The sequence below is a fragment of the Hypanus sabinus genome, chromosome 10, assembly GCF_030144855.1.
Source record: "Hypanus sabinus isolate sHypSab1 chromosome 10, sHypSab1.hap1, whole genome shotgun sequence".
NCBI lineage: Eukaryota > Metazoa > Chordata > Chondrichthyes > Myliobatiformes > Dasyatidae > Hypanus > Hypanus sabinus.
Window position 1 is genome coordinate 68,815,765 of NC_082715.1, and position 25,797 is coordinate 68,841,561.

General features: G+C 43.1%; 1 protein-coding gene across 9 annotated transcripts in view; it reads left to right on the top strand.

Annotated features, from left to right (window-relative positions):
* Positions 1-25,797, top strand: part of arhgef10 (Rho guanine nucleotide exchange factor (GEF) 10) — a 216,685-nt gene that overhangs the window by 44,430 nt on the left and 146,458 nt on the right. The window lies entirely within an intron of this gene.

Below are 25,797 nucleotides of genomic sequence, written 5' to 3' on the forward strand. Positions count from 1 at the left end.
TGCTGCTGTAACCCATCCACTTCAAGGTTTGACATGTACGTTCAGAGATGCCCTTGTGAACACCGCTGCTGTAACGTGTGGTTGTTTTTATTATTTTGTATTTGGAAATGCAGCTTGGAACAAGCCCTTCAGGTCCAGCAGGCACTACCACTCAGCAACCCACCTATTACCCCTAACTTTATCACAGAACAAACTCCAATAACCTATGAACCTACGAACTGGAATGTCTTTGGACTGTGGGAGGAAACCAGAGCACCTGGAGGAAGCACATGAGAAGAGCATATAAACTTTCTTACAGAGGATACTGGAAATGAATTCCAAACTCCAATGCCCCAGGCTGTAATAGTGTGGTGCCAACCCCTATGCTACCATGGTGCCCTATAATTTGAGGTACTGTCACTTTCCTGTCAGCTTGAGGCAGTCTAGTGATTCTCCTCTGACCTCCTTAACAAATTCGAGAAAATCCGCAGTTGCTGGAAATCCAAGGCAGCACACATGCTGGAGGAACTCAGCAGGCCAGGCAGCATCTATGAAAAGGAATAAATGTGATGTTTCAGGCCAAGACCCTTTATTAGGTCTCTTAGTAACAAGGTCTTATCACCCACAGAACTGTCACTCAGTGGATGATTTTTGTTTTTCACACCATTCTCTGTAAATAGGAAATGTGTGCTTGAAAACTCTAGGAGATCAGCAGTTCCTGAGATATTCAAACCAGCCTGTCTGGCATCAACACTTATTGCATGGTTAAAATCACTAGCATTACATTTCTTCCTCATTCTAATGTTTGGTCTGAACACTAACTGAACCTCTTGACCATGTCTGCATGCTTTTATATATTAAGTTGCTTCCATCTGATTGGCTGATTAGATATTTGCATTAATGAGCAGGTGTACCTAATAAATTAGCCACTGTGTGTGTGCATATAATGAAAAATAATTAAGCATGGTCAATGAGATGAAATTTGATTAGATGAAGCAGATGAATTTTAAAGTTTTTATACCATAAGACCATAAGATATAGGAGCAAAATTAGGCCATTTGGCCCATTGAGTGCACTACCATTTCATCATGGCTGATCCAATTTTCCTCTCAGCTCCATTCTCATGCCTTCTCCTCATCTCCCTTCATGCCCTGACCAATGAAGAACCTTTCAACCTCTGCCTTAAATATACATAAAGATTTGGCCTCCACAGCTGCCTGTGGCATAGATCCACCACTGTCTAGCTAAAGAAATTCCTCCTCATCTCCATTGTAAATCAGGGAGCAAACCTAGGAGTTATGGAGGGTGTGCTCCCTGCAGAATGTGGGGAGGGGTCAAAATGACAGAATGCACTCCACCATACATCTGTAGAAATTTGCAAGTCTTTAGTGGTGTACCAAATCTCCTCAGCGTATAATTAAGTAGTTACTGGCATGCCTTTTTGTTAGCAGAACTAAAGGGTCAAACTTGAGAGGTAAAGTGAAGAGGGCTTTATACTGTCTGGTCTTTGTTCTCAGATACTGGTCAGTGTGTTCTCTGGTAAGGTCAGCATTGACAGCCAGTAACAGTGCTTTTTGACCAATTGTAGTTTGTAGTGGTCAGATGAGTTTGTAGTTTTCTACAGCAGTCTGTAATCCACAGTTCCATCTTCAAGTTTAAGTTTATTGTCATTCAACCATAAATATGTATACCTCCAAACAAAACAAGGTGCATCTCGCACGCACGCACACACACACACACACACACACACACACACACACACACACACACACACACACACACACTCTCACACTCTCACACTCTCACACTCACACACACTAATTTACAGATAATAAGATATATTCTGGAAGATTGACATTTAGCATAAGGTGCATTTACAGTAAAACGTAAACAGTATAATGCAACTGGCACTTCATATGTGTTGAGAACCTAGATGGTGGCAGGGAGTTCAGTGATCTCACAGCCTGTGGGAGGAAGCTGTTTCCCAAGGATGATGATAGTTCATTAGCATTAAAGAAGACTTATTAATATAAAAGAGAAGGAGACCGACAGAATGTAAGCTTGTGTTTCAGCTGTTAGCTGCCATCTGTGTGTCAGAAACTGTTTCAAAAGAAGTGACCCAAACTGAACACTCTTTTGCTGTTGTTAGAACCATAGGCCCTTTGGCCCACAAAGTTCTGCCGAACAGATCCCTACCTTAGAAATTACTAGGCTCACCCATAGGCCTCTATTTTTCTAAGCTCCATGTACAGATCGAAAAGTCTCTTAAGAAAGACCCTATCGTATCCACCTCCACCACCATTGCTGGCAGCCCATTCCATGCACTCAGTACTCTCTGCGTTTTAAAAAAAACTTACACCTGACACCTCCTCTGTACCTACTCCCCAGCACCTTAAACCTGTGTCCTCTTACGCCAACCACTTCAGCCCTTGGAAAAAGCCTCTGACTACCCACATGATCAGTGCCTCTCATCACCTTATACATCATTTTCAGGTCACCTCTCATCTTCTGTCGCTCCAAGGACAAAAGGCCGAGTTCAAACAACCTGTTTTCATAAGGCATGCTGCCCAATCCATGCAACACCCTTGTAAATCTCCTCTGCACCCTTTCAATGGCTTCCACATCCTTCCTGTAGTCAGGCGACCAGTATTGTTGTTGTAGGAACCCTGTCCCAGACATTTCCCTTAACTGATTTTCTGCAGGGATATGCATAGACAAGGTGCCATTTTCACTGATGTTCTCAAGGAATCCTTTTTGCTACATTATAAGTTGCAGCATCAAGATAATTTCTCATGTTTCTGAAGAAATAGTTTGAACTTGGCTTCAGAATTCCCCTCCAGACCTTGGACCGGGTCCAAGTGAATTATCAGCATTGCATTAGCAGTGATATCAGTATTAAATAACTAACTACTTCAAAAAGAACATTTCCATGAATATGTCAGTCGTAAAATTGTTGCTTTGTAGAGTCTGAAATATAGTAGCATTGGATATGGTCCAGATGGGGTTCATGAGGCTGATTTCTGATATGGGAGGATTATCCGACCTGGAGAGACTAAACAGGTTGTGCCTGAATGAGGGTGATCTTATTGAGATATTGAAGATCCTGAGGAGGCCTGACAGGATAAATGTTGGGATATTTTCTCAGGTGGGAATGTGTCGAATGAGGGGACATGATTACAAGTTAAGAGACTGCTTACTTAACACTGAAATGTGGAGGATTTCTTTTTGCAGAGAGTACTGAATCTCTGGAATTTCTGACCCAGAGGGAGGTGCAGGCTGGATCATTCGATACTGTAAGGCTATTAAAATAAAAATTTTCAGTTTCTTCTCCCAGGCAGTTAACTTTGATCAATCATTCACATTCACCCGCCCCCCCCCCCCCACAAAACCCTCTATTTATTATCCCCATCATTGCACTGTAAACATATAAAAACCATATAACAATCACAGCACGGAAACAGGCCATCTTGGCCCTCCTAGTCTGTGCCGAACTCTTAATCTCACCTAGTCCCACCTACCTGCACTCAGCCCATAACCCTCCACTCCTTTCCTGTCTGTATACCTATCCAGTTTTACCTTAAATGACACAACTGAACCAGCCTCTACTACTTCTACAGGAAGCTCACTCCACACAGCTATCACTCTCTGAGTAAAGAAATACCCCCTCGTGTTTCCCTTAAACTTCTGCCCCCTAACTCTCAAATCATGTCCTCTCGTTTGAATCTCCCCTACTCTCAATGGAAACAGCCTATTCACGTCAACTCTTTCTATCCCTCTCAAAATTTTAAATACCTCAATCAAATCTCCCCTCAACCTTTTACGCTCCAATGAATAGAGACCTAACTTGTTCAACCTTTCTCTGTAACTTAAGTGCTGAAACCCAGGTAACATCCTAGTAAATCGTCTCTGCACTCTCTCTAATTTATTGATATCTTTCATATAATTCGGTGACCGGAACTGTACACAATATTCCAAATTTGGCCTTACCAATGCCTTGTGCAATTTTAACATTACATCTCAATGCTTTGATTTATAAAGGCCAGCGTTCCAAAAGCCTTCTTCACCACCCTATCTACATGAGACTCCACCTTCAGGGAACTATGCACTGTTATTCCTAGATCTCTCTGTTCCTCTGCATTCCTCAATGCCCTACCATTTACCCTGTATGTTCTATTTGGATTATTCCTGCCAAAATGTAGAACCTCACACTTCAATAGACAATAGACAATAGGTGCAGAAGTAGACTATTCGGCCCCTCGAGTCTGCACCACCATTCTGAGATCATGGCTGATCATTCACTATCAATACCCAGTCCCTGCCTTGTCCCCATATCCCTTGATTCCCCTATCCATCAGATATCTATCTAGCTCCTTCTTGAAAGCATCCAGAGAATTGCCCTCCACCGTCTTTCGAGGCAGTGCATTCCACACCTCCACAACTCTCTGGGAGAAGAAGCTCTTCCTCAACTCTGTTTTAAATAACTGGCCTCTTATTCTCAATCCTTGCCCTCTGGTACTGGACTCTCCCAATATCTGGAACATATTTCCTGCCTCAATCCTATCAAATCCTTTAATTATCTTAAATGTTTCAATCAGATCCCCTCTCAATCTCCTCAATTCCAGCGTGTACAAGCCCAGTCTCTCCAATCTCTCTGCGTAAGACAGCCCTGCCCTCCCAGGAATCAACCTAGTGAATCTACGCTGCACTTCCTCAATTGCCAGAATGTCCTTCCTTAAACCTGGAGACCAAAACTGTACACAATATTCCAGGTGTGGTCTCACCAGGGCCCTGTACAAATGCAAAAGGACATCCTTGCTCTTGTACTCAATTCCCCTTGTAATAAAGGCCAACATTCCATTTGCCCTCTTCACTGCCTGTTGCACTTGCTCATTCACCTTCATTGACTGATGAACTAGGACTCCTAGGTCTCTTTGCATTTCTCCCTTACCTAACTCTACACCATTCAGACAATACTCTGCCCTCTTGTTCCTGCTTCCAAAGTGGATAACTTCACATTTATTCACATTGAATGACATCTGCCAAGTATCTGCCCACTCACTCAGCCTATCCAAGTCTCCCTGTATTCTCCTAACGTCCTCTTCGCATGTCACATTGCCACCCAGTTTAGTATCGTCAGCAAACTTGCTGATATAGTTTTCAATGCCCTCATCTAAATCGTTGACATAAATCGTAAAGAGCTGTGGTCCCAATACAGAGCCCTGTGGTACCCCACTAGTCACCTCCAGCCAGTCTGAGAAACACCCATTCACTGCTACCCTTTGCTTTCTATCTGCCAACCAGTTTTCTATCCATGTTGAAACCCTGCCCCCAATGCCATGAGCTCTGATTTTACTCACCAATCTCCTATGTGGCATCTTATCGAATGCCTTCTGAAAATCTAGGTACACAACATCCACTGGCTTACCCTCGTCTAACATCCTTGTTACACCCTCAAAAAACTCCAACAGATTAGTCAAGCATGATTTGCCCTTGGTAAATCCATGCTGGCTTGGCCTAATCCTATTTCTGCCATCAAGATGTGCCACTATTTCGTCCTTAATAATGGAATCAAGCATCTTCCCCAGGACTGACGTTAGGCTAACAGGGCGATAGTTCTCCATTTTCTCCTTCCCTCCCTTCTTGAAAAGTGGGATAACATGAGCCACTCTCCAATCTTCAGGAACTGATCCTGAATCTAAGGAACATTGGAAAATGATTACCAATGCATCCACAATTTCCTGAGCCACCTCTTTTAGAACCCTCGGATGCAGACCATCTGGACCCGGGGATTTATTAGCCTTCAGTCCTACCAGTCTACTCATCACAGTTTCTTTCCTAATGTCAATCTGTCTCAACTCCTCTGATATCTTATGACCCTGGCCCATCCATACATCTGGGAGATTGCTTGTGTCCTCCCTGGTGAAGACAGATCTAAAGTATGCATTAAATTCTGTTGCCATTTCCCTGTTTCCCATAACAATTTCTCCCAATTCATTCTTCAAGGGGCCAACATTGTTCTTAACTATCTTCTTTCTCTTCACATAGCTAAAAAAGCTTTTGCTATCCCCTTTTATATTCCTGGCTAGACTGAGCTCATACCTGATTTTTTCTCTCCGTATTGCTTTTTTAGTTAAGATCTGCTGTTCCTTAAAACTTTCCCAATCATCTGTATTCCCACTCATCTTAGCCCTGTCATACTTCTTTATCTTTAATGCTATACAATCTCTGACTTCCTTTGTCAACCACTGTGGCCCCTTCCCCCTCCTTGAATCCTTCCTTCTCATTGGAATGAACTGCTTTTGCATCTTTTGTACTATCCCCAAGAATATCTGCCACTGCTGATCCACTGTCTTTCCTGCCAGGGCATCTGCCCATTTAACATTGGCCAGCTCTTCCCTCATGGCTCCGTAGTCTACTTTATTTAATTGCAACACTGACACCTCTGATCTACCCTTATCCCTCTCAAATTGTAGATAAAATCTTATCATGTTATGATCACTACTTCCTAATGGCTCCTTTACTTCAAGATCACTTATCAATTCCTGTTCATTACACATCACCAAGTCCAAAATAGCCTCGTTCCTGGTTGGCTCAAGCACAAGCTGTTCCAAAAATACATCCCTTAGACACTCCACAAACTCCCTATCCTGGGGTCCAGCACCTAACTGATTCTCCCAGTTCACCTGCATGTTGAAATCTCACATAACGACTGCATTACCTTTAGCACATGCCAATGTTAACTCCCTAATCAACTTGTACCCAATATCCACGCTACTGTTTGGGGGCCTGTACACAACACCCATTAGGGTCTTTTTACCCTTACTGTTCCTCAGCTCAATCCACACAGACTCTACTTCCCCTGTTCCCAAGTCACCTCTTGCTAAGGACTGAATCTCATTCCTCACCAACAGGGCCACCCACCCACTCTTCCCATATTTCTGTCTCTACGATAGCACGTATACCCTGGTACACTCAATTCCCAGGCCTGATCCCCTTGCAGCCATGTCTCCGTTATCCCAACAATATCGTAGCTCCCCATTTTCATCTGAGCTTCAAGCTCATCTGTCTTATTTCTGACACTACGCGCATTCAAGTATAGAATTCTTAGCCCATTCCTCCTCTCTTTGCTTAAAACACTGTCATTTGTACCTAACCCAGATCCTTGAACTTCCATCGGGCTAATTGCACCTTGAATTTTGATGACCTTCTCAAGATCACCTTCTACACATTTAACCCCATGCTCCTTCTGACCAACCCTCTGGATCTGGATCCCTGTCCCCTGCACATCTAGTTTAAACCCCCCCCCCCCCCGAGCAGCACTGGCAAACATTCCTGCAAGAATGTTAGTACCCCTCCGGTTCAGATGTAGACCGTCCCTTTGAAACAGATCCCAATGTCCCTGGAACAAAGACCAATTATCCAAAAACCTGAACCCTTCCTTCCTGCACCATGCTCTCAGCCTCGTATTAATGTGCATAATCATTCTATTCTTTGCCTCACTCGCATGTGGCACAGGTATCAATCCCGAGATTGTCACCCTGGAGGTCCTGCCTTTCAGCTTCACTCCTAACTCCCTGAACTCTCTAAGCAGGACCCCCTCACTCACCTTACCTACATCATTGGTCCCTACATGGACCACTACATCTGGGTTCATGCCCTCGTTCTCAAGAATAGCCTGCACCCGATCTGAGCATCTGAGCACTTCTCAGCATTAAACTCCATCTGCCAACGTTCAGCCCATTCTTCTAACCGGCATAAATCTCCCTGCAAGCTTTGAAAACCCACCTCATTATCCACAACACCTCCTACCTTAGTATCATCGGCATACTTACTAATCCAATTTACCACCCCATCATCCAGATCATTTATGTATATTACAAACAACATTGGGCCCAAAACAGATCCCTGAGGCACCCCTCTAGTCACCGGCCTCCATCCCGATAAACAATTATCTACCACTACTCTCTGGCATCTCCCATCTAGCCACCGTTGAATCCATTTTATTACTCCAGCATTAATACCTAACGACTGAACCTTCTTAACTAATCTTCCATGTGGAACTTTGTCAAAGGCTTTGCTGAAGTCCATATAGACTACATCCACTGCCTTACCCTCGTCAACATTCCTCATAATTTCTTCAAAAAATTCAATAAAGTTTGTCAAACACGACCTTCCACGCACAAATCCATGCTGGCTACTCCTAATCAGATCCTGTCTATCCAGATAATTATTAATACAATCTCTAAGAATACTTTCCATTAATTTACCCACCACTGATGCCAAACTGACAGGTCTATAATTGCTAGGCTTACTTCTAGAACCCTTTTTAAACAATGGAACCACATGAGCAATACGCCAATCCTCCGGCACAATCCCCGTTTCTAATGACATCTTAAAGATCTCCGTCAGAGCTCCTGCTATTTCTACACAAACTTCCCTCAAGGTCCTGGGGAATATCCTGTAAGGACCCGGAGATTTATCCATTTTTAAAATTCTTAAAAGCGCCAGTACTTCCACCTCTTTAATTGTCATAGGTTCCATAACTTCCTTACTTGTTTCCCACACCTTACACAATTCAATATCCTTCTCCTTCGTGAATACCGAAGAGAAGAAATCGTTCAAAATCTCTCCCATCTCCCTCGGCTCCACACATAGCTGACCACTCTGATTCTCTAAGGGGCCAATTTTATCCCTCACTATTCTCTTGCTTTTAATATGACTGTAGAAACCTTTCGGATTTACTTTCACCTTATTTGCCAAACCAACCTCGTAACTTCTTTTAGCTTTTCTAATCTCTTTCTTAAGATTCCTTTTACATTCTTTATATTCCTCGAGCAATTCCTTTACTCCATGCTGCCTATATCTATTGTAGACATCCCTCTTTTTCCGAACCAAATTTCTAATATCCCTTGCAAACCATGGTGCTTTCAAACCTTTAATCTTTCCTTTCAACCTAACAGGAACATAAAGATTCTGTACCCTCATAATTTCACCCTTAAATGACCTCCATTTCTCTATTACATCCTTCCCATAAAACAACTTGACCCAATCCACTCTCTCTAAATCCCTTCGCATCTCCTCAAAGTTAGCCTTTCTCCAATCAAAAACCTCAACTCTAGGTCCTGTCCTGTCCTTCTCCATAATTAAATTGAAGCTAATGCTATTGTGATCGCTGGACCCGAAGTGCTCCCCAACACATACATCTGTCAGCTGACCTATCGCATTTCCTAACAGGAGATCCAACACTGCCCCATCTCTAGTCGGTACTTCTATGTATTGTTGCAAAAAGCTATCCTGCACACATTTCACAAACTCTAAACCATCCAGCCCTTTTACAGAATGAGCTTCCCAGTCTACGTGTGGAAAATTAAAATCTCCCACAATCACCACCTTGTGTTTACTACAAATATCTGCTATCTCCTTACACATTTGCTCTTCCAACTCACGCTCCCCATTAGGTGGCCTATAATACACTCCTATCAGTGTTACTACACCCTTCCCATTCCTCAATTCCACCCAAATAGCCTCCCTAGAGGAGCTGTCTAATTTATCCTTCCAAAGCACCGCCATAAGATTTTCTCGGACAAGCAATGCAACACCTCCTCCTCTGGCCCCTCCTACTCTATCACACCTGAAGCAACTAAATCCAGGAATATTTAGTTGCCAATCACATCCTTCCTGCAACCATGTTTCACTAATAGCTACAACATCATAATTCCAGGTATCAATCCACGCTTTAAGCTCATCCACCTTTCTTACAATGCTCCTAGCATTAAAAAAGATACATTTAAGATACTCTCCACCCCCTCCTTTCTTTTCATCCCTAACAATGCATTCAAATTTATTATCCTTTTCTTTCTTCTTCCCTACATCTTCGGGCTGAGCGCATCCCTTCTCCAACACCTGCCTTTCCTCCCTCACACACTGTCTATTTACTTGCTGTACTGGTGAACTAACCTCCTCTCCCATGGTTTCCTCAAATTGATTCCAGCCTCCCCCCCCCATCTTACTAGTTTAAAGTCTGCCCTGTAGCCCTAGCAAACCTCCCCGCTAGGATATTGGTCCCCCCAGGATTCAAGTGTAACCCGTCCTTCTTGAACAGGTCACACCTGCCCCAGAAGAGGTCCCAATGATCCAGAAACTTGAATCCCTGCCCCCTGCTCCAATCCCACAGCCACGTATTCATCCTCCACCTAATTCTATTCCTACTCTCACTGTCGCGTGGCACAGACAGTACTCCCGAGATTACTACCTTTGCGGTCCTTCTTCTTAACTGCCTTCCTAACTCCCTATACTCTCGTTTTAGGACCTCTTCCCCTTTCCTACCTATGTCATTGGTACCTACATGTACCACGACCTCTGGCTCCTCACCCTCCCACTTCAGGATATCTTGGACGCGATCAGAAACGTCCCGAACCCTGGCACCGGGGAAGCAAATTACCATCCAGGACTCCCGATGACCTCCACAGAACCGCCTGTCTGAACCCCTGACTATCGAGTCCCCTATTACTATGGTCCTCTTTCTTCTATCCCTACCCTTCTGAGCTACGGGGCCGTCCTCTGTGCCGGAGGCCCGGCCACTGTCACTTCCACCAGGAAGGCTGTCCCCCCCCAACAGTACTCAAACATGAGTACTTATTGTCAAGGGGTACAGCCGCTGGGGTACTCTCTGGTACCTGCCTCTTCCCCTTCCTGACCGTGACCCACCTATCTGCCTCCCGTGGCCCTGGAGTGACCACCTGCCTGTAACTCCTCTCTATCACCTCCTCACTCTCCCTGACCAGGCGAAGGCCATTGAGCTGCAGCTCCAGTTCCCTAACTCGGTCCCTCAGGAGCTGCAGTTCGGCACACCTGGCGCAGATGTGGACGTCCGAGAGGCTCGGAGACTCCAGGACCTCCCACATCCGACACCGAGAACAACAAGCTGCCCTCACACTCATACTTCCCAAAAAACTGACAATAACAAGAACTGAAAGATAAGCCTACTGTGCCCTCTTCTGCCTAAGCCCCCTGAGCCCAAGCCCTACACTCTGCTCCCGGCGCACTCCGCTGCCCGCAAACGAAGCTGCCTGCTTCTTAAAGCTGCATTCTTTTTATATCTTCCCTCCTTCCCAGGCCTCCTCATGCGCCTGCGCAGTCCCGCCTCTCAGAACTCTGATCTGAGACGCAATTGGACAATTTGAAAATGGCCGCCGCCGCACTTCCTCTCAAAGCCTCGCTGTCCTCTTCCAAAAGAGCTTCAAACACTTTAAACCACCTTTAAAATTGCTGCTTACATTATAAATAATACTGAGATTTATGTATTTATGCACATTGTATTCCATATCCATACTACAATCTAATTTATTTTTATTGTATACAATTCTGTATTGTTTGTAATTGTTGCTGCACCACAGCAAATTCCTAATAAATGTAAATGTATATGGTGAATGAAGTTGATCCTTGATGTTTACCATGCAGGTTGATAGGGTTGATCTTGTATTGAAATATTTAAGATCCTGAGGAGGCCTGGCAGGGTAAATGTGGAGATGTTTTCACTAGGGTGAGTGTCTCGAACAATGTCTACGTAACATTGAGGTGTGGAGAACTTCCTTTTTTCACACCACAGCAAATTCCCAATAAATGTATACGGTGAATAAATTTGATTCTTGAACCTTGGTGTTTAAGATGCAGTAGATCAGATGGGAATGGAAGACTGTGGGGACCTGGTGGAGTTCGAGGGGTTAAGTCACGTTCGGTGATGGGGCGGGTTGGCGGATTTGCTGATCACTTCTGCACTTGTTCTCCGGTGTGCCTTCTGTTTTAGCCCTTTAGAACAGGCCCTTTCCATTGAATCAGAATTGATTGCCATAAATCATCTTGCTGTGACCGTGTTCAGTATCTCAGTCAGTCTGGTGTAGAGCATTGACAGGGGTCAAAGGTGAGGGTGGGGGATGTTATTCCTTAACATTCCCTACTTTATTACTTTTTCTTTTAATCATCTTACTTTGGTGCTGTAAAGCAGATGTAAACACCTGGAGTATGTGTTCCAGTGGTTTAGAACATAGAATGGCACAGTGTAGGTACAGGCTTTTTGGCCTAGTATATTGTACCATGCACAATGCCAAATTAAATTCAATCTCTTTTGCTTGCACACAGTACATATCCCTTCATTTCCTGCACATTTATGTGTCTATCCAACAGCCTCTTAAACACCTTTAACAGCCTCCACCGCCACCCCAAGAAATGCATTCCAAACAGCCACCACTCTCTGTAAAGAAAAAGCTCCCCACACACAGTACATAGATGGGAGGAGTATAGAGGGCTATGGTCCAGTTGTGGGACCAGGGAGAATAAACTAGATGGACTGAAGTGCCTGTTTCTGTGCGGTAGTGCTCTATGACTCTGTGAATCTGCTATCAGATTTCTGAATGGACAATGAACCAATCCATGAACACTACCTCACTATTTTTACTCTGTCTGCGTTACTTATTATTTAATTTATAAATACTGTATATATTCTTATATGCCATGTATATGTATATAAATATATCCTTTATATGTGTGTACATGTGTACAGTGTGTGTATATATCTACATATAGATATATATAATATATTTATCATAATTTATAGTATATGCTATGTCTTGCATTGTACTGTTGCCACAAAACAACAAATTTCACAACATACATCATTGATAATAAACCGGATTCTGAATCTATAATACCTCTAAACTTTCCCCTCTCCCCTTTAATGCATGCCTTCTAGTACTTTAAGTATTTAAGTTGTATATCTTTCTGCTTTGTTTTCCCCTTTAAAAAAAACGTACCTAGTTCAGTGTTATGACTTCTCTACCACACACCTCGCAATTACACTGGACACTGTACCCCAAAGGTTTTCGAATGACAGACAGACCGAAAACATCAGGCTACTTTTCTAACCCTAGCCTGCCTGCTGTTTTCGAAACCAAACCATTTAAGAAAACTGTGATCTAGTACATCTTGAGAAAAAAAATTCTAGGATGTTATGGCACTAATCTGAATCGTAATGGGTCAGTTTTAGATCAGTTCTATCTAATTGTAGTCATGCTAACAAGGCAGGCTTTATGTGTAAGGCAAGGGCTGTGTTTCAATGAATGTGGATCAAGAGGTTGCCCATAGCAGACAGAGAATGCGATTTGATACTAAAAATTCCTAAAAATCATCAGTTATGTAGCAACCTAGAGACAATGGGCCTTTCTTTCTGGTATGTGCTTTGAATGAGTTGGGATGTGGAACAGCAGGGTGACTGTCCGTGCATAGTTATTCAGACTGCTGATAAAGAAACGTGTCTTTATTTTATCCTATCCTCATGTATATAGGTCTGTCATTAGCTTGGCCCCTGTTGTGCTGGATAGAAACTTTAAGATGGTGTTTGTAGTGAAACTGCTACGAGTATACCAAAAGTGGACATAAAATGTCATGGGGAAGAAGCCAGAATAAGAAGGTAGGGGAGAGGTAAGAGTACCCACCTTATTCTGGCATCCTGCCTCATCCCGTCCAGTCTTGACTAATGGTCTCGGCCCAACACATCGACGGTTTATTCCTCTCTGTTAATGGCTGCCTGACCTGCCAAATTTCTCCAGCATTTTGAGTGTGTTGCTCTGGATTTCCAGCATCTGTAAATTATGTCGTGTTTATAAAATGTCACGTTAACTTCCTTTGTTGACAGGATCAACACTCGAATTTGTCAAATCCTGGAAGTAGGTAGTAAACATAAATCTTCCCATATACTAAACTTTGTTTGGGAGGAAGCTGATAATACTGTGTAATTGAGGTTCTACTTATTAAGCCAGGGGCAAATGGAGGAAAAAAAATAGTTCCTAACTATGTCCAGGTTGTCGTTTTTCACACATTGATTTCTTGTCAGTCTTTATTTGTCTGTAGTGTTTCACTGATTCTGTTGTATTTCTTTGCTCTTCTGTGAATGCCTGTAAGAAAATGGTACTCAGATTAGCACATAGTGACATGTATGCACTTTGATAATAGATTTACTTCGCAGATTGGATTTGTCGATGGACTGCGTTTGGGAAGCCAGAATGCAGAACTGGGTTGTGGCTCATCCACACTATCCTGCAGCTGAACAATAGTTTTCCAGCTGTCCATGGTTTAAGAAACATCTGTGTTAAACAGAGGCAAATTATAGCAGTGTAGCTGAAATTGCTTAACATTTTTATGTGTATGGAACGTGGAGAAAAAAGATTGAGAAGTGTCATTAGGTAAGACAAAATAATAATTTGCTATCAGGCAGTTTGTTTTTAATTCAGCAGTCAGTGCAGATGCGCAGACCTTTAATGTGTGTTCACCTGTATGGAAGAGGTGTGTGTGTATGGCCGGGAGTGTGGGAAAGGAACTTGTTTTGCTGTTGTTGATATTGTCCTGCCAAGCATCGTGGACATGCTATAGTGGCGACATTTGCAGGCTGTCCCCAGCAGGTTGTGTTGGTTGTTAACACCAACGACTCATTTCATAGTATGTTTTGATCTACCTGTGATAAATAAATCTGATCCTGGGTTTTACTCCAGTTTGAGTTTGGGATTCTGAAGCGGTGATAGTGCGAAATGCATATACATAGATCTGGTTTGGAGATAGACAGACAGACATACTTTATTGATCCCGAGGGAAATTGGGTTTTGTTACAGCCGCACCAACCAAGAATAGTGTAGAAATATAGCAATTAATAATAAGTTAATCGTGCCAAGTGGAAATAAGTCCAGGACCGGCCTATTGGCTCAGGGTGTCTGACACTCCGAGAGAGGAGTTGTAAAGTTTGATGGCCACAGGCAGGAATAACTTCCTGTGACGCTCAGTGTTACATCTCGGTGGAATGAGTCTCTGGCTGAATGTACTCCTGTGTCTAGCCAGTACATTACGTAGTTCCGTGGGTTTGGGGTTCTGAAGTATTGATGGTGTGATATGTGGGTACCCAGATTTGGCCTTTGTTATGACAGTGTCTGAAGTGGACGATATAATGACTAGTTTTGTGGGGAATGCAAGACTGTGACCCATTGTTTGCTGTTTCACATTTCATAACACTCACACTTGACCTTGGCTACGAGGGGAGTGACCTTGATATGAGTGACCTCAATGTGAAGACCACTGTCCAGCCACCAACTTCATGCAACACCAAAGGCCACCATTGCCAGGTGCTGTTCCTTGGGGAGATGTGGATATAAAGGGTCCCGAACCACAAGAGATTTTGCAGATGCTAGATATCCAGTGAAACACACAAAATGCTGAAGTAACTTAGCAGGTTAGGCAACATCTATGGAGAGGAATAAATAATCAACGTTTCAGGTCAAGACCCTTCCGATCCTGTGTGTGGAGAGTGCATGGAGAGCACTGCTGCCTTTATGTAAGTTAACACAACATCATAGGCCGAAGGCTCCTTAATGCGCTGTAAGGCTCTATGATAGAAGCCTAAGCAATAGCATCTATGGAAAAGAGTACATTCAACATTTCAGCAGGACTCCAAAGTGTGTACTTTTTTCCATGGATGCTGCCTGGCCTGCTGAGTTCCTCCAGCATTTTGTATGTGTTGCTTGGATTTACAGCATCTGAAGATTTTCTCCTGTTTGTGACATGAAAGAAACCTGCTATTTTGAGTCATACTGGACTGGGGATGGGGTTGACTCTTGTAAACTGCCTTAGTTCAGCAGTGGTTTTTTTCTCTCTGTATTTAGAGATACAACGTGGAACAGGCCCTACCGGCTCCACAAGCCAAACTGCCCAGCAACCCACCTGTTTAGCACTAGCCTAATCTCAGGATAATTTACAACTGGTACGTCTTTAGATTGTGGGAGGAAACTGGAGAACACAGAGGAAACCCACACTATCACAGAGTGAATGTATAAACTCCTCACAGGCAGTGCCAGAATTGATCTACGACCCCATGCCCCAAGTTGTAGAAACATCACACTAATTGCTTAAGTGGCAGCCTATGCTAGAATATTGAGCCAAACACTGCAATGGCTACTCAAAGTGTTGAACTTCTGTGTGATGGACAAGCAATTCTGCTTCATCCCTTCAGGAGGTGGTGTGTGGTGGCCTACATTTGATTTGTTGCTGACCAGATGTCTAAGGATTCAAGAAAAGGTCTGTGTTGTGGAAGGGATGCTGCAGTGAATGGCTCCATTGCATCAAGGCCTTAAGGCATCACAAATGGAAGAGAGGGGGGAAAAAGAAGCTAGTTACTAATTGAGGGTTTAAATCGTAAAATATTAGAAGCTTTTACAAAGAATGCACAATATTGCTGCAGGTTTTGTACTGACTTGTTCTCTGACAGCAGATTGGTTTATCATTCCACTATTTCTGAAATTTCTTGTAAGCAAAACATTCATTTTTGACATTTCCTTTGTTGTGTTAAGGAGGAGGTAGTGGTTCAAAGTGATAAATTATTTTAAACCTTACATGTTCAGTCATGTGTTATTTGTCAAATGAGGAGAGTGTTTTTTAGTTAATCTGTAGAATGAAAACACATGTCCTTCACCTAGAAGCTGATAGTCATAAAGTCATAGAACACTGCAGTACAGAAACAGACCCTTCAGCCCATCTAGTCCATGCCAAACTATCAATCTGCCTTGGTCTATCAACCTGCACCTGGATCCAACCCCTCTATCCCTCCCATCCATGTACCCCTTCAAATTTATCTTAAATGTTGAAAATGAATCTTTAGCCATCATTTCCACTTGGCAGTTTGTTCCTTACTCTCACCACCCTCGGTGTGAAGAAATCCCCCCCTACCCCCGTTCCTGTTAAATATTTTACCTTTCACCCTTAACCCATGACCTCTAGCTCTAAAACTCATCCAGCCTCAGTGGAAAAAGCTTGCTTGCATTTACCATATCATAATTTTATATACCTCTATCAAATCTCACTCCAGTCTCCTATGCTTTAGAAAATAAAGTTCTGACCTAAACAACCGTTGCTCAGACTCGAGTCCTCAAGCCCTGGCAATATACTCGTAAATTTTCTCTGTACTCCTTCAATCTTTTTTACATCTTTCCAATGTGACTACAACTGCACACAGTATTCTAAGTTAGTACAACTTCAACATAACATCCCAACTCCTGTACTCAATACTTTGACTTACGTGCAATGTGCCAAAGGCTTTCTTTGTGACCCTATCTACCTGCGACGCCAATTTCAACAAATTGTGGATCTGTATTCCCAGATCACTCTGTTCCACCACGCTCCTCAGTGCCCTACTGCTCACTGTTTAAATCCTACCACAGTGCAACATCTCACAAGTGACAAGTGAAGTTTATTGTCATTTAACTATATACATATATATAACATATAGAAATGAGACATTTCTTGGAACCAGGGTGTAAAGCACATAACACACATAATACACGATAACTTATGAAGGTAAGGACAAAATTTACAGATGAATCACACATAAATAACAAAGTGAAGTTTATTAACATTAAATATTTTAAGGTACAGAACAGATTAACCAGTAATACTTTGATACAATCTGGCCGGGAGCTCAGAAGCCTATGTACTGGAGGAAGAAGCTGTTACTAACCCTAACCATTCTCATTGTAGTCATCTGTCCGATGGTAGAAAGTCAAAAAGGATGCTGGATGGATGGGTGGGATCCTTAATAATACTAAGGGCCCTGCATATGCAGCGCTCCTGATAGATGTCCCCAGTGGATGGTAGGGAGACCCCTATGATCCTCTCAGCTGTTCTCACAGTCCTTTGTCGGGACTTCAGGTCTGATGCTCAACTGCTGTCAGACCGGATGGAGATGCAACTTGTCAGGATGCTCTCAATAGTGCTCCTGTAAAACTCAGTTATGATGGGGGACGGGTGGGAGCCTTGCTTGCTTGCTTACCTCAATCTTTTATGGAAGTGCAGGCACTGATGTGAACTCCTTGTTCAGGGAGGTGACACTTAGGGACCAAGTGAGGTCATTGTGATGTGAACTTCCAGGAACTTAGTGAACTATGGAGGACCGATACATTCACAGAGGGGAATGGTTTGTCTGCACCTACCTCAAGTCCACAGTGATTTCCTTTGTCTTCTGCACGTTCAGGCTTAGGCTGTTCTTCGCACACCAATCCATCAGCCGCTCCACTTCCCTCTGTAGTCTGACTTAACATCATTCTTGATAAGGCCAACCTCTGTTGTGTCATCTGCAACAGGATGACATAGTTTGAGCTGAATCCTGCGACACAGTCATGAGTCAGCAGTGGGCTGAGCCCACAGCCTTAGGGAGCACTAGTGTGCAACGTAATGGGACAAGAAACGTTGCTGCCCACACGGACTGACTATGGCCTTACTGTTAAAAAGTCCAGTATCCACTTATCTACATTAAATTCCATCTGCTATTTTTCAGCTCATTTTTCCAGCTGGTCCAAATCCTGCTGCAAGCTTTGATAGTCTTTCTCGCTGCCCACTACACTTCCAATCTTGATGTCATCTGCAAAATTACTGATCCAGTGTACCAGATTATCATCCAGATCATTGATACAGATGACAAGCAACAAAGGTCCCAGCACTGATCCCTACAGCACACCACCTGTCACAGGCCTTCAGTCAGAGAGGCAACCATCCACCATCATTCTCTGGCTTCTCCTGCAAAGCCAACGTCCAATCCAATTTACTGCAATGTCTGAAATACCGAGCGACTGAACCTCCCATGTGGGATCTTGTCAAATGTCTTGCTAAAGTCCATGTGGACAACATCCAATGATGAAAGTCTTGCTTTCATCAACTTTCCTGGTAACTTCTTCAAAAAACTTGAAGATTTGTTAGACACAACCTGCTACACACAAAGCCATGTTGACTATCCAAATACTTATATATTTGGTCCCTCAGAATACTTTCCAATAACTTGCCTCTACTGATGTTAGACTCATCAGCTGATAATTTATTAGCTTATTCTTAGAGCCTTTCTTAAACAAAGGAACAGCATTGTCTCTTCTCCAGTCATCTGGCACCTCACCTGTAGCCAAGGATGTTTCAAATATCTCTGCTGGGGCCATTGCAGTGTCTGCACTAACCTCCCACAGGGTCTGACGGAACACTTTGTCACGCCCCGTGGATTTGTCCACGCTAATTTGCCTAAAAGCAGCAAACACCACCTCCTCTGTAATCCATGTAGGGTCCATGACCTCACCGCTGCCTTGCTGCACTCCGATGTACTCTGTGTCTGTCTCCCAAGTAAATGCAGATGCAAAAAATCTTTTTAAGATTTCTCCCATTGCTTTCAGCTTCGTGCATAGGTGATAACTCCTCCATTTAGAACATGGAGCATTGAAAAGTACAATGAAGGCCTTTTGACCCACAATGTTAGAACATAGAACATGGGAAACCTACAGCACAATACAGGCCCTTCAGCCCACAAAGCTGTGCTGAACATTTCCTTACCTGAGAAATTACCTAGGTTACCCATCGTCCTCTATTTTTCTGAGCTCCGTATACCTGTCCAGTTGTACCTTAAAAGAGCCTATCGTATCTGCCTCCACCATCGTCGCCAGCAGCCCATTCTACGCACTCACCACTCTCTGCGTAAAAAAAAAAACAACTATCAAAGATTCTCTTAAATGTCCCTCATGTATTTGCATCTACCACTACCTCTAGCAGGGTATTCTATGCACTCACCACTCTGGGGAAAAAACCTACCTCTGACATTCCATTCCCCCTCCCATACTTCCCTTCAATCACCTTAAAATTATGCTCTCTCATTTTAGCCATTTCCACTTTGGGGAAACACTGCTGACTATCCACTCAATTTCTACCTCTTATCATCCTGTACACCACTATCATCTTGCTATTCGTATGTGATCATCTTGGAATTGGCTTGATGATGTCATATGTACTGAGGTGCAGAATGAAACTTGTCCTGCATACTGTTCACACAGATCAATTTTTAACACAGTGCATTGAGGTAGAACAAGGTAAAACAACGACAGAATGCAGAATGAAGTGTTACCCTTAAAGAGAAAATGCAGTGCAGGTAGGCAATAAGATGCAGGGTGATAATGAGGTAGATTGTGAGGTCAAGAGTCTGTCTGTTAATCCTCAGATTAAACCTGCACAGTCCTAAACAATGTACTGGTGTTAATTAACACGACTAATTCCTTATGGATCAGGTATATAATCACTGACACGTATCATGGCAACAGAACAGTGCAAGACACAAAAGACATACAGTACAGTGCAAGTTATCCGAGTAAAATGTTGGCGCACTTGGATGCAGTGGCTTCTACAGGGCCAACCAGAAGTGTTATTGTCTTTTTTTTAATCTATTTGTTACAATTGCAAGACCATGCTGAACATTAAGAGCTTAAAGTACTGCAGGTCTACTCCATCTGCAAGTTGCTTGTTGGTGGAGAAACTGAAGGAACTGGACTCAGTAAGGATTGTGCTGCTGCCTGTGTCAGAGTGGTATTGGTACACGAAGCCGTGTGCAGTCTAATAGCAAGTGATCATCTTTATCGCTTCTCTTGTGATGACAAGATCCTGTTGGATATTGGTCATGTGGAATGCTCTTTTATTGGGGAATAGCAGGGGCAGACGTTGGGGGAGCTGCATGGCCTCAGTTGAAGTGATAACTAGGCCTAGGCAGTGTTGCCTGTTTGCTGCCACCCAGGAGAGAGGCGTTGGAGGTTGTCCACTCCATCAGAGTGATGTGATGTGATGCGGTCTCTGTGCTGGAGTCAATGCTGCTTTCCAAGGTTCATTCGGCAGAAGACAACAGGTTTCAATAGGTACATTTAGTGCCAGAGAATATACATCCTGAAATTCTTTTTCTTCGCAAGCATCCACAAAAAACAGAGGAGTGCCCAAAGAATGAACGACAGTTCAATGTTAGAACCCCAAAGCCCCCCCCCCAGCTCCCCCCTCCCAAGCATAAGCAGCAACAAAGCAACAATCCCCCCACCAGCAAAAAAGCATTGGTGCCCCCCACCGAGCACTCAAGCATGCAGCAAAGCATCAATAGAGACACAGACTTGCAGTTACCCAAAGACTACCCGTTCACCCAGTATTCAACATACCACAGGCTCGCTCTCTCCCTAATAAGGGAAGAAGAGATGTCCCCGTTTCACAGTGAATGGGGAGACATAACAAAACAACTCGCTGATTTACGGTGTTAGAAGTCTGTTGCGTCGCTTTTTCCGAGCTCTATGCCCAAAGATCTCGGGTCCCTGGGCACACAGCCAGCAGCCAACTCACTGCTTTCGACCTTCCGTGTACTCCCACAACACATCAGGTGGCAGCACCAGCCTCAAATCAGCCCACCTCCAGAGTCACAAAAATTTGGCACCCTGAAGACATGCTAGTCTTCCAGGCCGTGTCTTTGGCATATCGAAAAGCAGGCAGTCATGAGGCCCTGAGAGCAGATCCCATTTCCACAAACAATTGAAGTAAGTGTGTAACTCCAGGTCAGGGTCTTCAGAAGAAACTTGAAAGGGAAAAAAAAGATATTAAAGATAGAAATAAGGCTGTTTCCAAAGATGCAAGCAGAGGAGTCAATGTTAGGCACCATCATCCTCCTAGGCTCCACCCACAAGATGTATCGTGTTCATCTGCATTTGCCACAACTTTCATGGACTTAGGGATTTGGACTGTATTTTACTGCTGTCGTATATGTGCTGTGTGTGCCTTGTGCTGTAAATGACTGTTAATACTGTGTTTAGCATCTTTGCCCCGAAATAATGCTGTTTCTTTTTGCTTTATTCATGGGTATTTACGAATGGTTGAAGGACAATTAAACTTGAACTTGAAAAGCTTGCTATAAGATACAATAAGTATATTAAAAATAGTAGTGCAAAAAAACCCCATAAAGATGAGGTAGGGTTCATGGACCATTCAGGTATCTGATGGTGAAAGGGAAGAGGCACTTCCTAAATTGTTGAGTGCGTGTCTTCAGGCTTCTGTACCTCCTCGTTGATGGTAGCAATGACGAGGGCATGTGCTGGATGGTGAGTGTCCTTAATGATTTTAAACACAGTTTGAACACAGTTTGTGTTTTGTGCACAGGTTTGTGCCCATGATAGAGCTGGCTGACTTTACAACCTTGACAACTTTATCCGATCCTGTGTAATGGCCTCTGCATACCAGGCAGAATGCTCTTTACAGTAGCTTGCATCCAGTAGACACCATGTGCAAGTTATGCCCTGATTGCTTTGACCAGCTGTATAGCAAATGATCTTGTGTACATAAGGTTTTTTTTGTTTAGAAACATTCCAGCCCCCGCCCCCCTCCCCCGTAATCAATCGACAGCATGGTCGGACTTGTTGCTGGAACATTTCCGCATGTAGCTGCAGTTTAGACTGTCAGCAGGCAGCCAGTGAAAATCAGTGCCAACCCCTCTTGGTCTAGGCACTGCTCCATCACACCACAGCACTGTTTCCAAGGACGAAGTGCAGAATACAATCTGGTCTTTATTATGTATTTTTGGTTGTTTGCTAGCCTTTGTTTATGTTTAGTTTTTCATAAATTCTATTGCATTTCTTTATTTTCCTGATATGCTTGCAAGAAAATAATTTACTTTGACTTTATCCAAAGGTGCCACAGTAGTAGAGTGAGTAGATTTATTACTGTCAGAATTTCAGGGTAGGGTTCTCCTATCTGTACCTAGAGTCATGGAAAAGCACAGCTCAGAATAGGCCCTTCGGCCCATCTAGTCTGTGCCAAACCATTCACAGAATGACTGTGTGAAATTGTTTTTATATTCCATGTTTTCATTTGCTGCATTTGTATCAAACAACATTATTACATTTGTGCCTCTGTCCCCCAAAATTTCACCTGAAATTCAAGAGGTTGGACAAACTTGGGTTGTTTTCTCTGGAGTGAAAACAAGGCTGAAGGGAGATCTGAGAGAAGTTTAGAAAATTATGAGAGGTGTAGCTAGGGTAAAAAGAGTCTTTTCCCCAGTGTGGTTTGTATATTTAAGGTGGTAAGCGGAGGGTTTAAAGGAGATGTGCGGGGCGTGTTTTTTTTACCCAGAGAATGGTGAGTGCCTGGAATTTGCTGTAAGGTGCAGTGGTGAAAGCAAATACAATAGACGTGTTTAAGAGGCTGTTAGATAGACACATAAATATACAGAGAGATGGATCATGTACAGACAGAGGGGATTAGGTTTAATTTAGTATTGTGTTTGACACAGACATGGTGGGTCAACAGGCCTATTCCTGTGCTGTGCTGTACTGTTCTGTGTTCTATGTAGTTAGTAATTCAGGACAAATTGGTCTCCAGTTGCTGGCAATAAATGCACGTAAGTTTATTGGTGAGAGGTGTGACTCATGGTGTTCCCAGGACCCCACGGATAATGGATGAACCAAAGCAGACTATGTGCTTTATTGGAAAAGGTTAAAAGTAAATGGTGATACGTGGTTCAGCATGAGAGTTGATGCTTGATAGTATAGTTATCTGCATTCTCAGCTGGTGGACAAAATGTCCTGGGGTGGACAGTGAATGAATTATTCTGTTCTCACTCCAGGTAAAAGATCAAGGGCAATAATATCTTAGAAGTCTGGTGTAGATCAGTTATGCTGATGTGATAGATTCGGCTTTCAAAAACAAGAGGTGAAATAACAAGATGGTATCCCTTTAAACAGTGATGAGGACGAATTTCTTTAGTCAGATGTTGGTGAATCTGTGAAATTCATTGCCACAGATGGCTGTGGAGGCCAAGTCAGTCAGTATCCTTAAAGCAGAGGTTGGTAGGTTCTTGATTAGTCAGGGTGTCAGTTTACAAGGAAAAGCCAGGAGAATGGAGTTGAGAGGGATAATAAATCAGCCATGATGGAATGGCAGAGCAGATTTGATAGGCAAAATGGCCTAATTCTGTTCTTTCATCTTATGGCCTTATGAAATACAGTGACATGTTAACTTATTTACTTAAACTGAGCTTTGATTCTAGCTAATGAGCTGAAGAAAAGGATTTTACACAAGTTGGTATGCATTGCAGGGATTATTTCACTTTCATTTCTTGAAGATTTGCAGTATCTCCCTTTCCACCACATGGAATTTTCATTTCAGCCCCTCTTGACCTGTGAATCTCCGCTCATGAAGGGTTCAATCCAGCAAGAGAATCATTTGGCAACCAAAAAGTAATGATTTGACAAGGGTGAATTCCAGACATGTATGAGGCTGTACAGTGATGCTCATAGTGGAAGTGGCTATCTTAAGTTTTATATTGGGTAGAGGTAGGACATCCTCTTTAATTTGCTCTCCTGTTCATCATCTCTGCATTTAATAGTGCACATTCCAATTATAAAGGAAACAAGCAGAGCACAGTGCAGTGTGGAGACAATAAAGGCAGGATAATTGCTGAGAAAGGTTACTTCCTTCGGTAGGATCCCCTATTTGTTGCTGTACTGAAGTGGTGCCTTCACTCTGCCAGCTTTTCCATGCTATTTAGAGGAAATGTTGATGTAAGTTTTTTACACAACAAGTCGTGGGTGCATATGACACACTTCCAGGGGTGGTGGTAGAAATGGATACATAAGAGATATTTAAGAGACTCTTAGACGGGTACATGGATGATAGAGAAATGGAGGGCTATGTGGGTGAGAAGGGTTTAATTGATCTTAGTGTAGGTTAGAAGACTCTCGAGAATGATTCTGCGAGTGAAAGGGTTAATGTATAAGCATTTGATGGCTCTGGACCTGTACTCACTGGTCTTCAGAAGAATGCGGGGGGAGGGGTGAACCTCATTGAAACCTATCAAATATTGAAAGGGCTAGGCAGAGTGGATGTGGAGAGGAAGTTTCCTATAGTGGGCATGCCCTCAAAATAGAGGGGCATCCATTTAGAACAGAGATGAGGAGGAATTTCATTAGCCAGAGAGTGGTGAATCGATGAAGGCCGTCATATTTAAGGCAAAAGTTGGTAGATTCTTGATTAGTCAAGGCATCAAACATGGGGAGAATGGGGTTGAGAGGGTTAACAAATCCACCATGAGAGAATGGTAGAGCAGACTTAGTAGACTGAGCAGCCTAATTCTGCTCCTCTGTCTTATAGTCTTATGATTAGCACAACACTGTGGGCAAAAGGACCGATTATGTGCTGTAATGTTCTATGTTCCAATTCTGTTTCTTACTCGTATTCAATTTGTAGAAAGCATGAATTATTAAGTCTCCTAAACGTCCCTAATGTATCTGATTTTACCACCACCCCTGGCAGAGTGTTCCATGCACCCACCATTCTGCATTTAAAAACCACTTGCCTCTGGCATCGCCCCTATACAGTACTTTAATCCAAACACCTTAAAATGAGCCCTCTCGTAATAGCCATTTCGCCCCAGCTGTCCACATGATCTATGCCTCTTATAATCGTGTACACCTCTGTCAAGTTGTTTCTCATCCTTCTCTACTAAAAGAGGAGCCCAGATTTCTCAACCTTTCCTCATAAGACATGGTGTCCAATCCAGGTAGCATCCTGGTAAATTTCCTCTGCACCCTCTCAACACTTCCACATCATTCCTATAATGAGGGTGCCAGAAATGATGTTTGGTTAAGCTTTATAAGTGGCTTCCACAACACTCTCATTAGAGATGCTTTTCTAGATAAAAGGGGAAAAGCATCAAGATAATTTCCACTTTAAAGTTTGTGCTTTAACACAAAGCATAAGGATATTTTTATAAATGTTACTTTTCCAGCGTTCCTTTGTCCACCTTACTGTTTAAATGCTCTGACTCTAGAGACACCTTTAAGTTAATATTTACTGCAGTTATAAATCTAAATTTAGAGAGAGTTTTCAAGTTGAGGGAAAAAGTCCAAAACTGCTAAAGGAAATGTGTAGGATGGAGGGACGTGGATCAAGTAAGTATGGTTAGAA